Raw genomic sequence first — 14,300 nt, 5'->3', positions numbered from 1 at the left:
AAAGAATCATGACAGTATTAAAGTCGGAGTGAGCATATGGTTTGTATTATTAAAACCTGAGGGAGAGACATGCTTATGATTTGTATTGTTAAAAAGATCACTCTGGTCACTATGAGTTGAATGAATGGAAAAGAGCCAAGAAACAGGGACACCAGTTAGGAGACTACAGCTACATAGGAGGCAACTGTTACAGAATCGTGATAAGGATTGGAGACAAAGTGGACAAATTAGAGATAATTTACTGGAGAAAGAATTGGTAGAATCAATTGTGCTTGCTGATAGAAACTACTCTGGGGGGAGAATACAGAGGTGAAAAGTGACTGAGAGAGAGAGGGATCAAAGGTACTCTTGGCACTTGCCCCACTTCTCCACGTTCAGTGAGTGGGAGCCAGGTTGTCTGGTTTGAGCACCTGGGTGAACAGAGGAGTCACCAAGTAAAAGAGGGAAGAAATAGTTTGGTGGGGGAAATCAAGTGTTACACTCACAATGTGTTACATTAGAGATGTTTATAAGACACATACATGGAAATGTATTGTATACACAAGACCAAAGTCTGAAAAGGGTGAGGTGGAGATAGAAATGTGGGCACCTCAGATGGGCGCAGTGGCATGCTCCTGTAATCCCAGCTACTCGGGAGGCTGAGATGGGAGGATGGCTTGAGCCCAGGGAGGTCGAGACTGCAGTGAACCACAACTGCACCACTGTACTCCAGCCTGGGCAATAGAGTGAGACCCCATCTCAAAAAAAAATAAGAAGAAGAAAAGCAAAGGAAATGTCATATTTGGGGGGGAAAAAGGAAGAAAAGAAATGTGGGCACCAACAATATATAAATGGTAATATATAAGTGGTCTTAAAGCCAATAGGCCGGATGAACTTACCTACGGCAAGAGTGCAGAAAGTGAAGCAGAAGGAGCTCTGAAGAAACCCAACACTTACAAGTTGAGTAGAGAAGGAAGAGCCAGCAAAGAGAATGAGACAAAATAGCCAGAGGCAAAAGGAAAACCTGAGCAGGGTCACAGAAGCCAAAGAAGAGTATGTTTCTACAAGGAAAATGTGGACAAGTGTCCAACGTTGCTGAGACATGTGACATGGAGGTGGCCCTGACAAGAGTAATTTCAGAGAAGCGATGATCAAAGCAGATCAACCCACACCTCACCCTCCCTGCCCTATCAACATGGCTTATCACTTCTTTGCTTCTTTTTCTTGGGTCTTTCAGCATCTATTCCTGCCTTCGACAACTCTTTATCAAATTCAAACTTCCCTAGAGAAAGGTTCTGCTGGAACACCATTTCACTCTCATCTCTGTTGGGTAGAAGCTCTGGGCCACATTATGCCTTGCCTATAGATCGGATGGTCTTAGGTCACGGAGCCACCCAATCCGACATGTGAGACCAGAACACACGTACCACATGACATCCATTAGAAGGGGGTGTCTGGATATAAAGGGGCAGTCTAAGTCCTGGCCTGTTTCCAACACACTTTACAAATATTTAAATCAAAGACCAATGAACACTTTTAGTGATGAAAGTCTAAGGAAGCTTAGGAATTCTAGGCAGTTTACTTTTTCTTAACTTGGGATGGGTATCCAGATGTTCAATATATCACTGCTTTTTTATATCTTACAATTAGTTTACAAAAATTATTTATAATCTTTCAATTAGATAATACATTGAAGACTGACAATTTTTAGAGGAAAAACTACAAAGGCAAAGAAAAACTGTTTATAGGTATGAAGTCACAACATTTAACACACTTAATGATTTAAAGAAAAAAACTGCCTAGAAGTGGCTTTTAAAACTTTTATGATAAAATGTTAAAAAATGTAAGAAAAGATAGTTTTTTTTTAATAGCATGCATTCATTCCCTATTAAAGAGAAGGAAAAAGTTTCCATCCAAAAATATTCAGGCCCTATAATTTTAACCCACAGGAAAGCCAAGCTAAAATGAAAAAACATTCAAAGGGAAGTTTACAGTGGAAACTCTGACAAATGCTTAACTACAGTGTCATGAACAGCACTGCTATTGTATGCATGTCTATATATTCAAACTTGAATACATACATTCTTCATTTCAATTCATGGCCATAAAAATAGAGGACTATGATACTTAAATCTTCTATCTGTCATTGATAAACCTAAACAACAACAAAAAAAGTAAAAGCATTAACACAAGCTGGAGTCAGAATATTCCACAAACAATGCCCTCACATTTGAAAGTCGGAAGAACGCTAACTTAAACCTGTATAATGCTCAAGTTTTTCAAGCATTCTCAAAACGTATTATTTCTTCTTCTTTCCCCCTCCCCGCCCTTTTGCTTTTTGTTGTTGTTGTTGTTCTCATGGAAGGCACAACACTGGATCAAAATGAGTTATTTCATTTAATGATCCTACCAACCCAGTGAGCTAGGCTGGCTAGGTTTGATACTCACTTTGCAACTGAAAAACCCAAATTCACCAAAGATAAATGCTTTGCTCAAAAGTATATTTCAGTAACACAGATTATATTCAAGTACATGTCTTATAGGCTACAAAAAGACCACTCCTCCTTCCACCAAAGTTTATATTATTAATAACATACCCTTTAATAAGGAGGCTTCAAATCTCTGCTGAATCAGTTCAAATATCACATACCATACTCTGACTTCTAAATCAGACTCTACTATCCACCCAAGTAATAGTTATATTAATCAATCAATGATTAGCAGTTTTTAGGCATTCAATGCCCTACTATATGGGTGTATTACCAGCACACAGAACCCTATACTGCTGGTGGTCACTGTTCTATCCTTAGAATTTTAAGTGCCTTTAGATGCATTAACAATTAGTAATCATAAAATAATCTTTAAATTACTTATTCATGACATTCACAAATAAGATCATATATTTAACACAAACTTAACTGAATAAGAAGCTACTTTATTATACCTGACTAGTGTCCACTAACAGCTGAAAACTAAGAAGAGGAATCACTTAGACTGTAGAGTAGTAGAGTCTGTTTTATGACTTTACTACAAACATACACACACACAAAATATGAATCCAATACATCTCCGTTTCTAAATGGTGATTTACAAGGACCAAATCTCCACACCTCCCATTTAATTAATGGGCTGTTCTCAGGAGTAGGCTTATGAAGGCCACAATGCCTACTAAATATTTGGATTACAGCCAAAGAGTATCAGCATCTGCACCATTTCGTAAAAAAGAAAACCATTCTCATTAAAAAATTAAGACAGCATATAATACTACTACTACACCTACTACACATCTGCCTCAGCCAAACTCAATAGACCATCTAAAAGCAAATGTGCAATGTGGTAATATTAAATAATATAAATAACCACCATTTATTGAGTACTCAATACATTCCAGGAACTGCCAACCTGCTTTAATGATAACAACAACAAAAATTGCAGCTAACATTTATTGATCCTTGATAGTGAGCCAGACAATGTTCTATGTGGTTTACAGAAATTATTTCACAACATCACACATTACAAATGGAGAATCCAAGATACATAGAGACTAAGTATTTCACCCAAGGTCATATTGGCAATTAAAAGAGGGGAAGGGAAGAGAGAAAAAAAGCAGTAATGAAGACAGCAGATGGGAAGGAGAGGGGAAGAGGGAGTAAGAAAAAAAAGGGAAAAACAAATTAGATACATTACCTATAAAACTTAGTTGCCAAATAAATGCAAATACTCATTTTAAGGAAGGTCCTTAAAACTTTTCAAAGAAAAGTGTAAGGCAGTCATAAGGTTAAGGGTCTCTTATCTATACAATACAGGATCTTACTGAAAAAGCTCTTAATAAAAATGTACACTGAAGTGCTACCACTTCAGCAGCATATATACTAAAACTGGAATGACACAGAGAAGATTAGCATGGCCCCTTTTAAGAAAAAAAAAATTTTAATATATATATATATAATTTTTAAATATATACTGAAACTACAAATCCAAAAATCCACGTGAGAGAAACAATGAAGTCCAACTGATATTGCTCTTATGCAAAATATGGACAAACAATTCAGCTTGGAGATCCTTCAACTATTCACTTGAGGCTGCTTTCCCACTTCAAATGGAGAGATAAAAATGACATAGCTTAGCTTCAGTTAATACTTGGTCACCTGCTGAAACTACATATAAGGAAACCAAAGAAGGGCAAATTGAATAAAGGTTTTTATGATGTGGATATCTCTCCTGTAGAACTGAAAACAGACTATCTTCAAATGACTTGGGACACGTCGAATGACAACTTGTGGTCCTCTGCAACCTAACATCTGGCCTCATTTTGAGAATGGTGAAACTGAAACCCAGAGGTCTCAATGAAACTTTTGGTTTTACAATTATTCAGGATCTCAAAGAGCTTTTTAAAAATATGGATTATGTCTACCAATATTTACCACATTAAAATTAAAAATGGGAAAATTTTTAACATTTATTAATTCATTTCAATACAATTGTAAATATTTTTTAAACTACATTTTCCTCAAAAAAAAAGAGTGAGAAAAGTGGCACCATTTTACACTTTTATACATCTCTTTAATGTCTGGCTTAATAGAAAGCAGTTGGATTCTCAAAACCCACTTTTGCTTCAATTTCTTGCAACAGTACAGGTAATGTAGATTCTGGAAAACACAGTATACTCACGAGAGGGGGAAAAACATAATGTCTTAAGTATTACTATAAAATTAGTTTTGACCTCACAGACCCCAGAAAAGGTCTCAGGAACCTTTGGGGATCCCCAAAGCATGCTTTGAGAACCACTAATCTAGGATATGAAGTACACACTGAGAAACCATGAGAACCTGGCTCCAATGCTGACTTACCCTGAGAGGAGATTAAGTCACTTAACTTCTCTAGATGCCAATCTCCTTCTCAATAAAGAAATCATTGCCCGGGTACAGTGGCTCATGCCTGTAATCCCAGCACTTTGGGAGCCCGAGGCGGGGCAGATCACTTGAGGCCAGGAGTTCGAGACCAGCCTGGCCACTATGGCGAAACCCCATCTTGAACTAAAAATACAAAAACAAAATTAGCCGGGTACAGTGGTGCACACCTGTAGTAGTCCCAGCTACGTGGGAGTCTGAGGCATGAGAAATGCTTGAACCCAGGAGAAGGAGGTTGCAGTGAGCTGAGATCATGCCACTGCACTCCACCATGGGTAACAGAGTGAGATTGTTTCAAAAAAAGAAAGAAAGAAAAAAATCATTAAGAACAATACCTATCACCAGTCTGTTAATCCCAGATTTCATAATAAAGATGAAAACACACAGAGATACACTCTGAGCTCTCTGGAAGATTAACTTCTATATAAAGTCAACTTCCAGGGCCTCTCTCCCATGGTGCTGTGGGCGGGGGAGGAGGGGTGCTTTTCTCCTCAGCGAAGACTGGAGGCCGACATCAGCCCTCAAGGATCATCCTCAGAACTGCCACGAGCTGGGCAGCCTTGTTTTCCTACCTCACACATTTATAGTAAAATAAACAAATAAATAAAGCCAACTTCTCAGGTACTATTCAGGTGAAAGTTTCACCTGTCTGTCCCTAAACATTCTAGTTCCATTCACTTGGCACCTTGCTAAATGAACTGACTGGTTTGTTTGTCCACACTTAGAACAGACACTGAACAAAACATAACTTAAGTCTTTAGTACAATAAAGGTAAGAAGTGGCTGCCTGTTTAACTCAGTCTATGTAGCACCTAACAACATACTGACAACAAACTAAAATTCTTTTCAACAAATCTTAACTGAAAAGGATGATCTCTGAGAATGGGAGGACCTAAAAAAAAATTCTCGCTGAATCCCAGTTAGTGAAATGAAACTGATGGAGAGGGAAGAACTAATATATGCAATAAAAGATTAGGTTAAACCAGATGCAAGTGCCAATTTTATACATCAAGATGGTCAAATATTGGAAATTTCATCTGGTTCAACCTAAAAGAATGCCTTATTTTGTTAACACTCAGACTAACGGTGTTAATGCACCAAAGGTCGCTACTCAAATTTGAATGCATACATGGTAAAACTTTCCACAAATAATTTTTGCTTTGTTTTTCCTTTTTGTAATATAAATATTAAAATATACTCAAAAGTAGAAAGGACAGTATAATAAACCTTCACATACTCATCACCCAGGATCAACAATTACCAATCTTTTACCAATCTTACTCCACAGATAATTTTAAGGAAATCCATTTCCACAGCCTCAATTTTCTTTTTCTTAAGAGTTGGGGTCTCGGCCAGGTGCGGTGGCTCATGCCTGTAATCCCAGCACTTTGGGAGGCCGAGGAGGGTGGATCACGGGAGGCCAGGAGTTCGGGACCAGCCTGGCCAACATGGTGAAACCCTGTCTCTACTAAAAATACAAAAATTAGCCGGGTGTGTTAGTGTGCCTGTAATCCCAGCTACTCGAGAGGCTGAGGTGGGAGAATTGCTTGAATCTGGGAGGCAGAGGCTGCAGTGAACCGAGATCACGCCACTGCACTCCAGCCTAGGCAACAGAGCAAGACCCTGTCTCAAAAAAAAGAGTTGGGGTCTCACTCTGTTACCCATGCTGAAGTGCAGTAGAGTGATAATAGTTCAATGCAGCCTCCAACTCCTGGGCTCGAGGAATCCTCCCACCTCAACCTCCCAAGAAGCTGGGACTACAGGCACAAGCCACCATGCCCTGCTATTTTTTCAATTTTTGGTAGACATAGGGACTCACTTTCTTGCGCAGGCTGGTCTCGAACTCCTAGCCTCAAGTGATCCTCCTTTCTTGGCCTCTCAAAGTGCCAGGATTACAGGCATGAGCCACTGTGCCTGGCCAGACTCCATTTTTTTATGCATTTCATCCTAAAACCACCAGCTTGAAATCTTGTCTGCAATGGCACTGCAAATTCTTCTTTTTCGGCTTCCCTTTCAAAATCTTCCTTCTCTCACATTAAAAGGAGAAACACACCTGCTCACTGATCCCAAACCTTAGCACAGCTCACTTCCCTCCCTGTCACCAAACAAAGGGTCAGTTTGAGTGTTAAGAAAATAGCAACTGGAAAACAAATTCTTTTGCAAATCTAGTAGTTTATCTGCCTTCAACAATACTGAAGGAGGATCTAGCCAGTTGTCATCAAAAATAATTTTTGGTGATAGATTGACTTTTGACACATAACTCAGAAACAGTTGAAGGGATTGAGTGATGTTGCAGTAACAGAACACTTCCCATTCCTATCTCTTATTTATATAATTAGGATTTGTCAGTGCTTTATCACAATAAAAAAGAAAAGTATGAAATAGAATTGGCCGGGTGTGGTGGCTCACACCTGTAATCCCAACACTTTGGGAGGCCAAGGCGGGTGAATCACCTGAGGTCAGGAGTTCGAGACCAGCTGGCCAACATGCTGAAACTCCGTCTCTACTTAAAAAATTAGCTGGGCGTGGTAGTGCACACCTGTAATCCCAGCTACTAGGGAGGGTGAGGCGGGGGAATTGCTTGAACTGAGGGGGCGGAGGTTGCAGTGAGCTGAGGTCGTGCCACTACACTCCAGCCTGGGCAATAGAGCAAGACTCCATCTCAAAAAAAAAAAAAAAAAATTGATGCTAAATCCCCATTCTGGCAATAATCAATATTCACCCATGTATGAAGAGCTCATTTATTTAATTTAAAAAAAAGCCACAGTCCCATGCATTTCATTGACATACATTTCCAATAAATATTTAATATTTTTAACAATCATTTATCAAAATGTAATACCTTTATATTAGTTTGAATTATGTGATAATGGCAATGGCAAATTCTGTTCACTTCTGAATTGAATTAACATTGACAGCCTCATGGTCACAAGACATTTTAACTTTTATTATTTTAAAATGATATATTTTTAAAGTACGAGAAGTATGAGAGGGTTATCGGTTAATAAGACTTTCGAGTCTAAAAATGTTTTTTATTCTGACAAAATGCTAGATGAGTACAATGGAAATACAACTTCAATAAATAAAGAATTCAGTTTTTTAGAAGATGATAGTAGGAAACAAATTGCTGTCCACCAGTACCATTAAATACATATATAAAAGTAATGAAACAGTTTAATTATTAAATGTCAACATTTTAAAATATCCTAGAAATTACATGCTATGCAACTATGTAAACATGTAGAAAAAAAACTTTTCAGAATCAATACAAAAAATACATTGTTTTACAAAATTCTTTCAAGCCTATATGAGCAAAAACGTTTGAAAACTGTTGGCGTGGAGGCCGAGCACAGTGACTCATGTCTGTAATCCCAGCACTGTGGGAGGCTGAGGTGGGCAGATCACCTGAGGTCAGGAGTTCGAGCCTGGCCAACATAGTGAAACCCCGTCTCTACTAAAAACACAAAACTAGCCAGGCATGGTGGCGCGTGCTTGTAATCTCAGCTACTCAGGAGGCTGAGGCACAAGAATTGCTTGAACCCGGGAGGTGGAGGTTGCAGTGAGCCAAGATTGCACCACTGCATTCCAGCCTGGGTGATGGAGCGAGACTCCATCTTGGAAAACAACAACAACAACAAACTGTTGCCATGGGTCACGCGTGATTTTAGCCTCTATTTAGATGGTATTCTGAAAACATGACCTTTGGTGAAATCTTTATTTATTTAGTTGTTGGGTTTTGGTTTACGCAAGAAAGGGGGGTAATATGAGAAGGCATGAAACACATCTGGCTGACTCGGACATCTGAAACTAATAAATAGAGTAAACCAGACTGTTAACAAAACATTTAATCTGAATGCATAAAAATCTTAAGAAGTGTTTAATTATATTTACTTTTAAGTACCAAAACAAGGCATAGACAGCCCCTAGAAAATCTAACAGAATAAACTGTTCATCATCAGTTTAATTTACCCAAGGCCTACTGGGAGCTGGGCCCTCAACATACAAGTACACATTCCTTCAACAAATAATTTTGAGCATTTTCTAGGGCTCAGACACTGTTCTAGGTACCGACAATACGGCAGTGAACAAAAGTGACAAAGATTTCTGTCCTGCTGGAGTTTACGCTCTAGCAGGATGCACAGATAATAAACATTAGAAATAAGAACATACTACAGGCACGGCCCAGTGGTTCACACCTGTCATCCTAGGACTTTGGGAAGCTGAGGCAGGCAGATGGCTTGAGCCCAGGAGTTCGAGACCAGCCTGGGCAACATAGCAAGATCTCGTCTGTACTTTTAAAATATAAATAAAAATTTTTTTAAAAAATCATACGGTATGTTGAAAAGGGAAAAGTGCAAGAGAAAAAATAAGCAGAGCAAGGAAAGGAACATGGGGAGAGGGGGGTCACAATTTTAAACAGAATGCACTCGCAGACATAAAGAAGACAGATATTTGCCTAATTATGACATCAGTGTGGTAAGTACTATAGGAGATTAAGGCTCTCAGTGGGAATGAGGAGGAGATACCTAGTTCTCCCTCAAAGAGGTAGTGATATCTGAGCCAACTCTTGAGAGAGCAAAAAGAAGTTGGCCAGAACCACAAGAGGAAGAAGGGCTCTCCCAGCCAAGAGAATAAACAGCCTGTGCAGAAAGGGCACAGAGAGGTGCAACACAGCGCATTCATGGCAGGCAGCTCCCCGTGAACTTGGAGGAGGTAAGAGGGCGCCACTAGAGAGAAACTGGGCAGGTTCAGATCCGAGAGCTTCCATTTTCTGCTGTGGGGTCCAAGGAGCACACTACCAGCTCCTACAGGCAGCTCCATGAAAGGTGGGTCCACAGGGGCCACACTAGAGACAGAGACCTATTGACACTCCCACAATAGGAAGAAAGGAAAGAGCAGAGCCGAGAGTGGGGAAGGAGAGAGTAGCACAGACTCAAAAAGCTCCCGAGGCCAGGCATGGTGGTTCACACATGTAATCTCAGCACTTTGGGAGGCCGAGGCGGGCAGATCACGAGGTCAGGAGTTCAACACCAGCCTGGCCAACATGGTAAAACCCTGTCTCTACTAAAAATACAAAAATTAGACGAGAGTGATGGCGCACACCTATAGTCCCAGCTACTCAGGGGGCGCTGAGGCAGGAGAATCGCTTGAACCAGGGAGGCGGAGGTTGCAGTGAGCCGAGATCACACCACTGCACTCCAGCCTGGCGACAGACTGAGACTCCGCCAAAAAAAACAAAAAACAAAAAACAAAAAAACAACTCCCAAGGAGTTAGAAGCAGAAAGATTCAGGGCCCGAAGCAATGAAGCTCAGGCCACAACGGAGATGATGGGGCCACTCCCTAAAGGGAGGAAACCTGTGAAAGGGACCGGACTGAGTAGTAGCTAGAAATGTAAGTCTGGACTGGAGAAAATTCTAGCCTGGAGATACAGACTAAAAAGCCTGAGAGGGGAAACTGAAGGCATCAGAATGGATATGATCGATCTCTTTCTCTCTATTTCTCTCTCTCTCTCTGACACACACACACACACACACACACACACACACACACACACGCGGAATCGTATGAAGTGTAAAGAAGAGCACCAACGACTTCTAAGCATTTCCTTTTTCAGAAAGAACCTGCTAACATGAACACTATTATTAGTATTTTTTTCATCTGTCTTAAGCATACCTGTGTCAAACACCCACAAATATTCAAAAGCAAAAAAAGCAGCTTCTTAAGAATGAGGCAATGACAAGAACGAGGCTATTACAGATAACTTTTGGAACTACAAGAAACGAAATTATAATTCAAACCAAAGAGAAGTATTCGGAACCTACTGAAAAGATCGGGAAGGCCAGACACAGTAAGTTCTAAGTCTAGGCCAAGTATATTTTCAAAGTCCTTCACAATTTCCTTAAGCTAGCAAAAGATATAGAGAGGTTTAAAAACACTATCAGGGCACCATAAAGTTTGATTTTTATGGCCTAATATTTTAGTAATTCACAATAAAAACACATAAGCCAATAATACCTTTTAAATTTACAGGAATCCTAAGCAGCAAAGAACTACCCACAAAAAAACAAGTTCGCTCATCTTTCCTGAGAGGTTGCACTTTCGACAATACTTCTGTATTAAGCAACAATGCAACAGCACTCTTATTTTAAAATTAAATAGTTTTTCAGCACTTTAAGAAAAGAAAAATAAACACCTCTGAAGCAATTAATATATTCAAATTCAACAGTCATTTCTTTCAACAGCTTTTTTACTTGTATTGTTTTCACAAAAGTAAACATTCTATCCAAATGAAACATCAATTTCTTTTACAGAATTTTAGCCTGTTATCTAATTCACAAAAGAACTGGTACTGCTACACTCTTTAAAAAAAAAAGCATACTGGCAACTATATGAATTAAGATATGTGAATGCCCTCTTCCATTTTATTTTATTTTATTTCATTTCATTTCATTTAGAGACGGAGGTCTCACTATGTTACTCGAGCAGGTCTCGAACTCCTGGCCTCAAGCAATTTTCCTGCCTCAGCCTCCAGAGTAACTGGGACTACAGGCACTAAGCCATGGTTTGTTTTGTTTGTTTGTTTTTTGGGGGTTTTTCTGAGATGGAGTTTCACTCTTGTTGCCCAGGCTGGAGTGCAACGGCATGATCTTGGCTCACCACAACCTCTGCCTCCCAGGTACAAACGATTTTCCTGCCTCAGCCTCCCGAGTAGCTGGGATTACAGACATGTGCCACCACCCCCGGCTAATTTTGTATTTTTAGTAGAGACAGGGTTTCTCCATGTTGGTCAGGCTGTTCTCGAAGTCCCAACCTCAGACGATCCACCCGCTTCGGCCTCCCAAAGTGCTGAGATTACAGGCATGAGCCACCGCACCCAGCCAGCCATGATTTTTTTTAAGGTAGAGAAAAATAAAAGTCTGCAAGTGTTTTCACTTTTAGTAATTCATAAGAATTAACACGATTGTCTTTGTCATTGTACATTACTGATAACAAACTTTTTTTTTTTTTTTTTTTTTGACACTGAGTCTCCCTCCGTCACCTAGGCTGGAGCACAGTGGTACGACCTCAGCTCACTGTAATCTCCACCTCCCAGGTTCAAGTGATTCTCCTGCCTCCACCTCCCAAGTAGCTGGGATTATAGGCATGCACTACTACGCCCAGCTAATTTTTGTATTTTTAGTAGAGACAGGGTTTCACCATGTTGGCCAGGCTGGTCCCAAACTCCTGATTTCAGGTGATCTGCCCACCTCGGCCTCCCAAAGTGCTGGGATTATAGGCATAAGCCACTGCACTGGCCGACAACAAATGTTTTTGATGGCGAAGTCCCCTAAAGGCATTTCCTCTAAAAAATGTACCCTAATCACATTTTAAAGTTCTAGGTCCTCTTTTCCCAATTCCCACTTCTCTCCTCCCCTCTCCTGATTTCTCCTCCCCCCACCCATCTTTCTTTCTTTCCAACCATCTTTCTTTCCCCATTACACACACAAACACACACATAAACATTTCTACCAGGGAGCAATTTTTCTTCACGGTGCTCACAAGTAGAAACATTTGCACAAATGGTAGGTTCCCTAACAAATCCGAAAAGAAGCACTCTTTTCTGGTATAAGTTACACACACATTCATATATAAATATCTATTATGTATATAGGCCAGCATTCTTATTTTGAAATGTATACTAAATTATATACACACTAGATATAAAATCCCATCACATTGTTTACCAACACTACCATTTGGGTTATACCAGAATATAAAGCTGCAAAACACACATGGTCCACAGTATTCCACTGTTTCCCACCCTCCCATTTCCTTTCCTATCCTGTTCCTGCTTTCCTGCCTCCTTTTTCCCCCACCATCCCACATAAACTCTAAGTCCCAGTCTGTGGCTCAGCTAATCCCATGTCTAACCCCTGGTCTGTTTACTTCGAAGGCCCCTTTCCACTCCAGCCTCTCTCTCTCCACCCATCCTTAGAGGGTTCTCTCAAATGAGACTTCTTTCATGAAGACTTTCCTGGCTGATTCCCTGAACCTGATGTGATCTCTCCCATCCTTTGAGCTGCAGGGGCCCCTCACTCACATCTCTCTTACAGCACTTAATTTGACTGCATGATGCAATCATATCTGCCCTCTTGAATTATATATAATTATATTTGCATCCCTGCAGTCCTATGAGACCAGCACGTAACATGAATACAGCTGAACTGTCTCAAACCCACATGCTTCTGTAACAAATAACGTATTTCCAGTACAGCTGTCCATAAACCCACACCTATACCCAGGCCCTCTAACAAGAATATTTCCTACCTTAGGAAGAATCCGAGAAAGTTATTTGTCGAGAAAAGTAACACAAAACCAGTATCCTAGTATTTTAACACATGACCTCAATTTCCATAGTGTCATATTACTTGAAAGTGAAAATAAACATTAGTTCAAGTTGTTATGACATTTTAAAATAAGAGAAATGTGATATAGTCCAGTAGGAAATCAGATTTGGAATTAGAACTATTATCATTTACCCTGCCTCTCTTAAATTCCTCTTGTCTTTTTCTCCAATGCTCCTAAACTGTGTTGCTAGTAACACCAATAGATGTTTTGCTTCTTCAGGTGAGTAGTTTGGAGAAGAGAAGCTTGAGAATGGTTAAAAAGAAGGGAAGTGAAAAGTGTGGATAAATGGATGGGGTCAATGCCAACGATGTAGGCATTTTGAAATCAATCTAATGATTTCTGAAAAGCCTTCAGAGACTGCTATATAAGCCTGAGAGGTATATCTATGTTTTGAGGGTCTTAACAAATTTGTAATTTTAGTCCTTTCTATACAAATTAGTGTTTCACCTTTCAAAACATCTTTAAACCCAGTAATAATCTCAATAGCATATGCTCTATGTATTTCCTCTGTCAAAGAATACTTCCTCTTATTTCTACAACTCAACAACACTTAATTTCAGGATTCCATCCTCACATTGATCATCTCAACACAATCACTTTTTCTTAATTTTCCTCTCAGATTCAGTCCAAATATTCTTTTCCCAGGTGACTCCAACTGCTTTATTACAGTACCATCAAGGTTTTAGTAACTTCCTCTTCTTTATTTGTCTTTCACATGGTCTCAACTGCTTCCTTATATTCTCCCTCATGTCTCCAAAATAAAAAATGACATCAAATGAGACACAAAACCGGGAAGCACCTTTTACATTATACTGTATTACATAAATATTTTATTTCTATCATTCGTTCTCATGTTTTTGCTTCTTTACACCCCCATCTCACCCACACACCTACTTAGGACAATTTCTTCCAAACGCTTTCCTGCTAAAGGGCACTGCTTGCTACTTAGCAGGCATTTAATAAATATTCTTTCAGCGAATGATTTTTTTTTTGAGACAGGGTCTTGCTCTGTTGCCCAGGGTG

General features: G+C 39.7%; 2 non-coding genes across 2 annotated transcripts; both read left to right on the top strand.

The window, feature by feature from the left end:
* The first annotated feature begins 3,825 nt into the window (after positions 1 to 3,825).
* On the top strand, positions 3,826 to 3,933 carry LOC116456386 (U6 spliceosomal RNA). The gene has a single exon (XR_004244624.1). It is a non-coding gene; the product is annotated as a U6 spliceosomal RNA (small nuclear RNA).
* A 1,397-nt stretch (positions 3,934 to 5,330) lies between these two features.
* Positions 5,331 to 5,472, top strand: LOC116456475 (small Cajal body-specific RNA 20). Its single transcript, XR_004244703.1, has one exon. It is a non-coding gene; the product is annotated as a small Cajal body-specific RNA 20 (non-coding RNA).
* Positions 5,473 to 14,300: the final 8,828 nt, after the last annotated feature.

The sequence above is a fragment of the Hylobates moloch genome, unplaced genomic scaffold (genome assembly GCF_009828535.3).
Source record: "Hylobates moloch isolate HMO894 unplaced genomic scaffold, HMol_V3 SCAFFOLD_16, whole genome shotgun sequence".
NCBI lineage: Eukaryota > Metazoa > Chordata > Mammalia > Primates > Hylobatidae > Hylobates > Hylobates moloch.
Note: the sequence above shows the minus strand (reverse complement) of the source record. Positions and strands in the feature narration are given on the sequence as shown.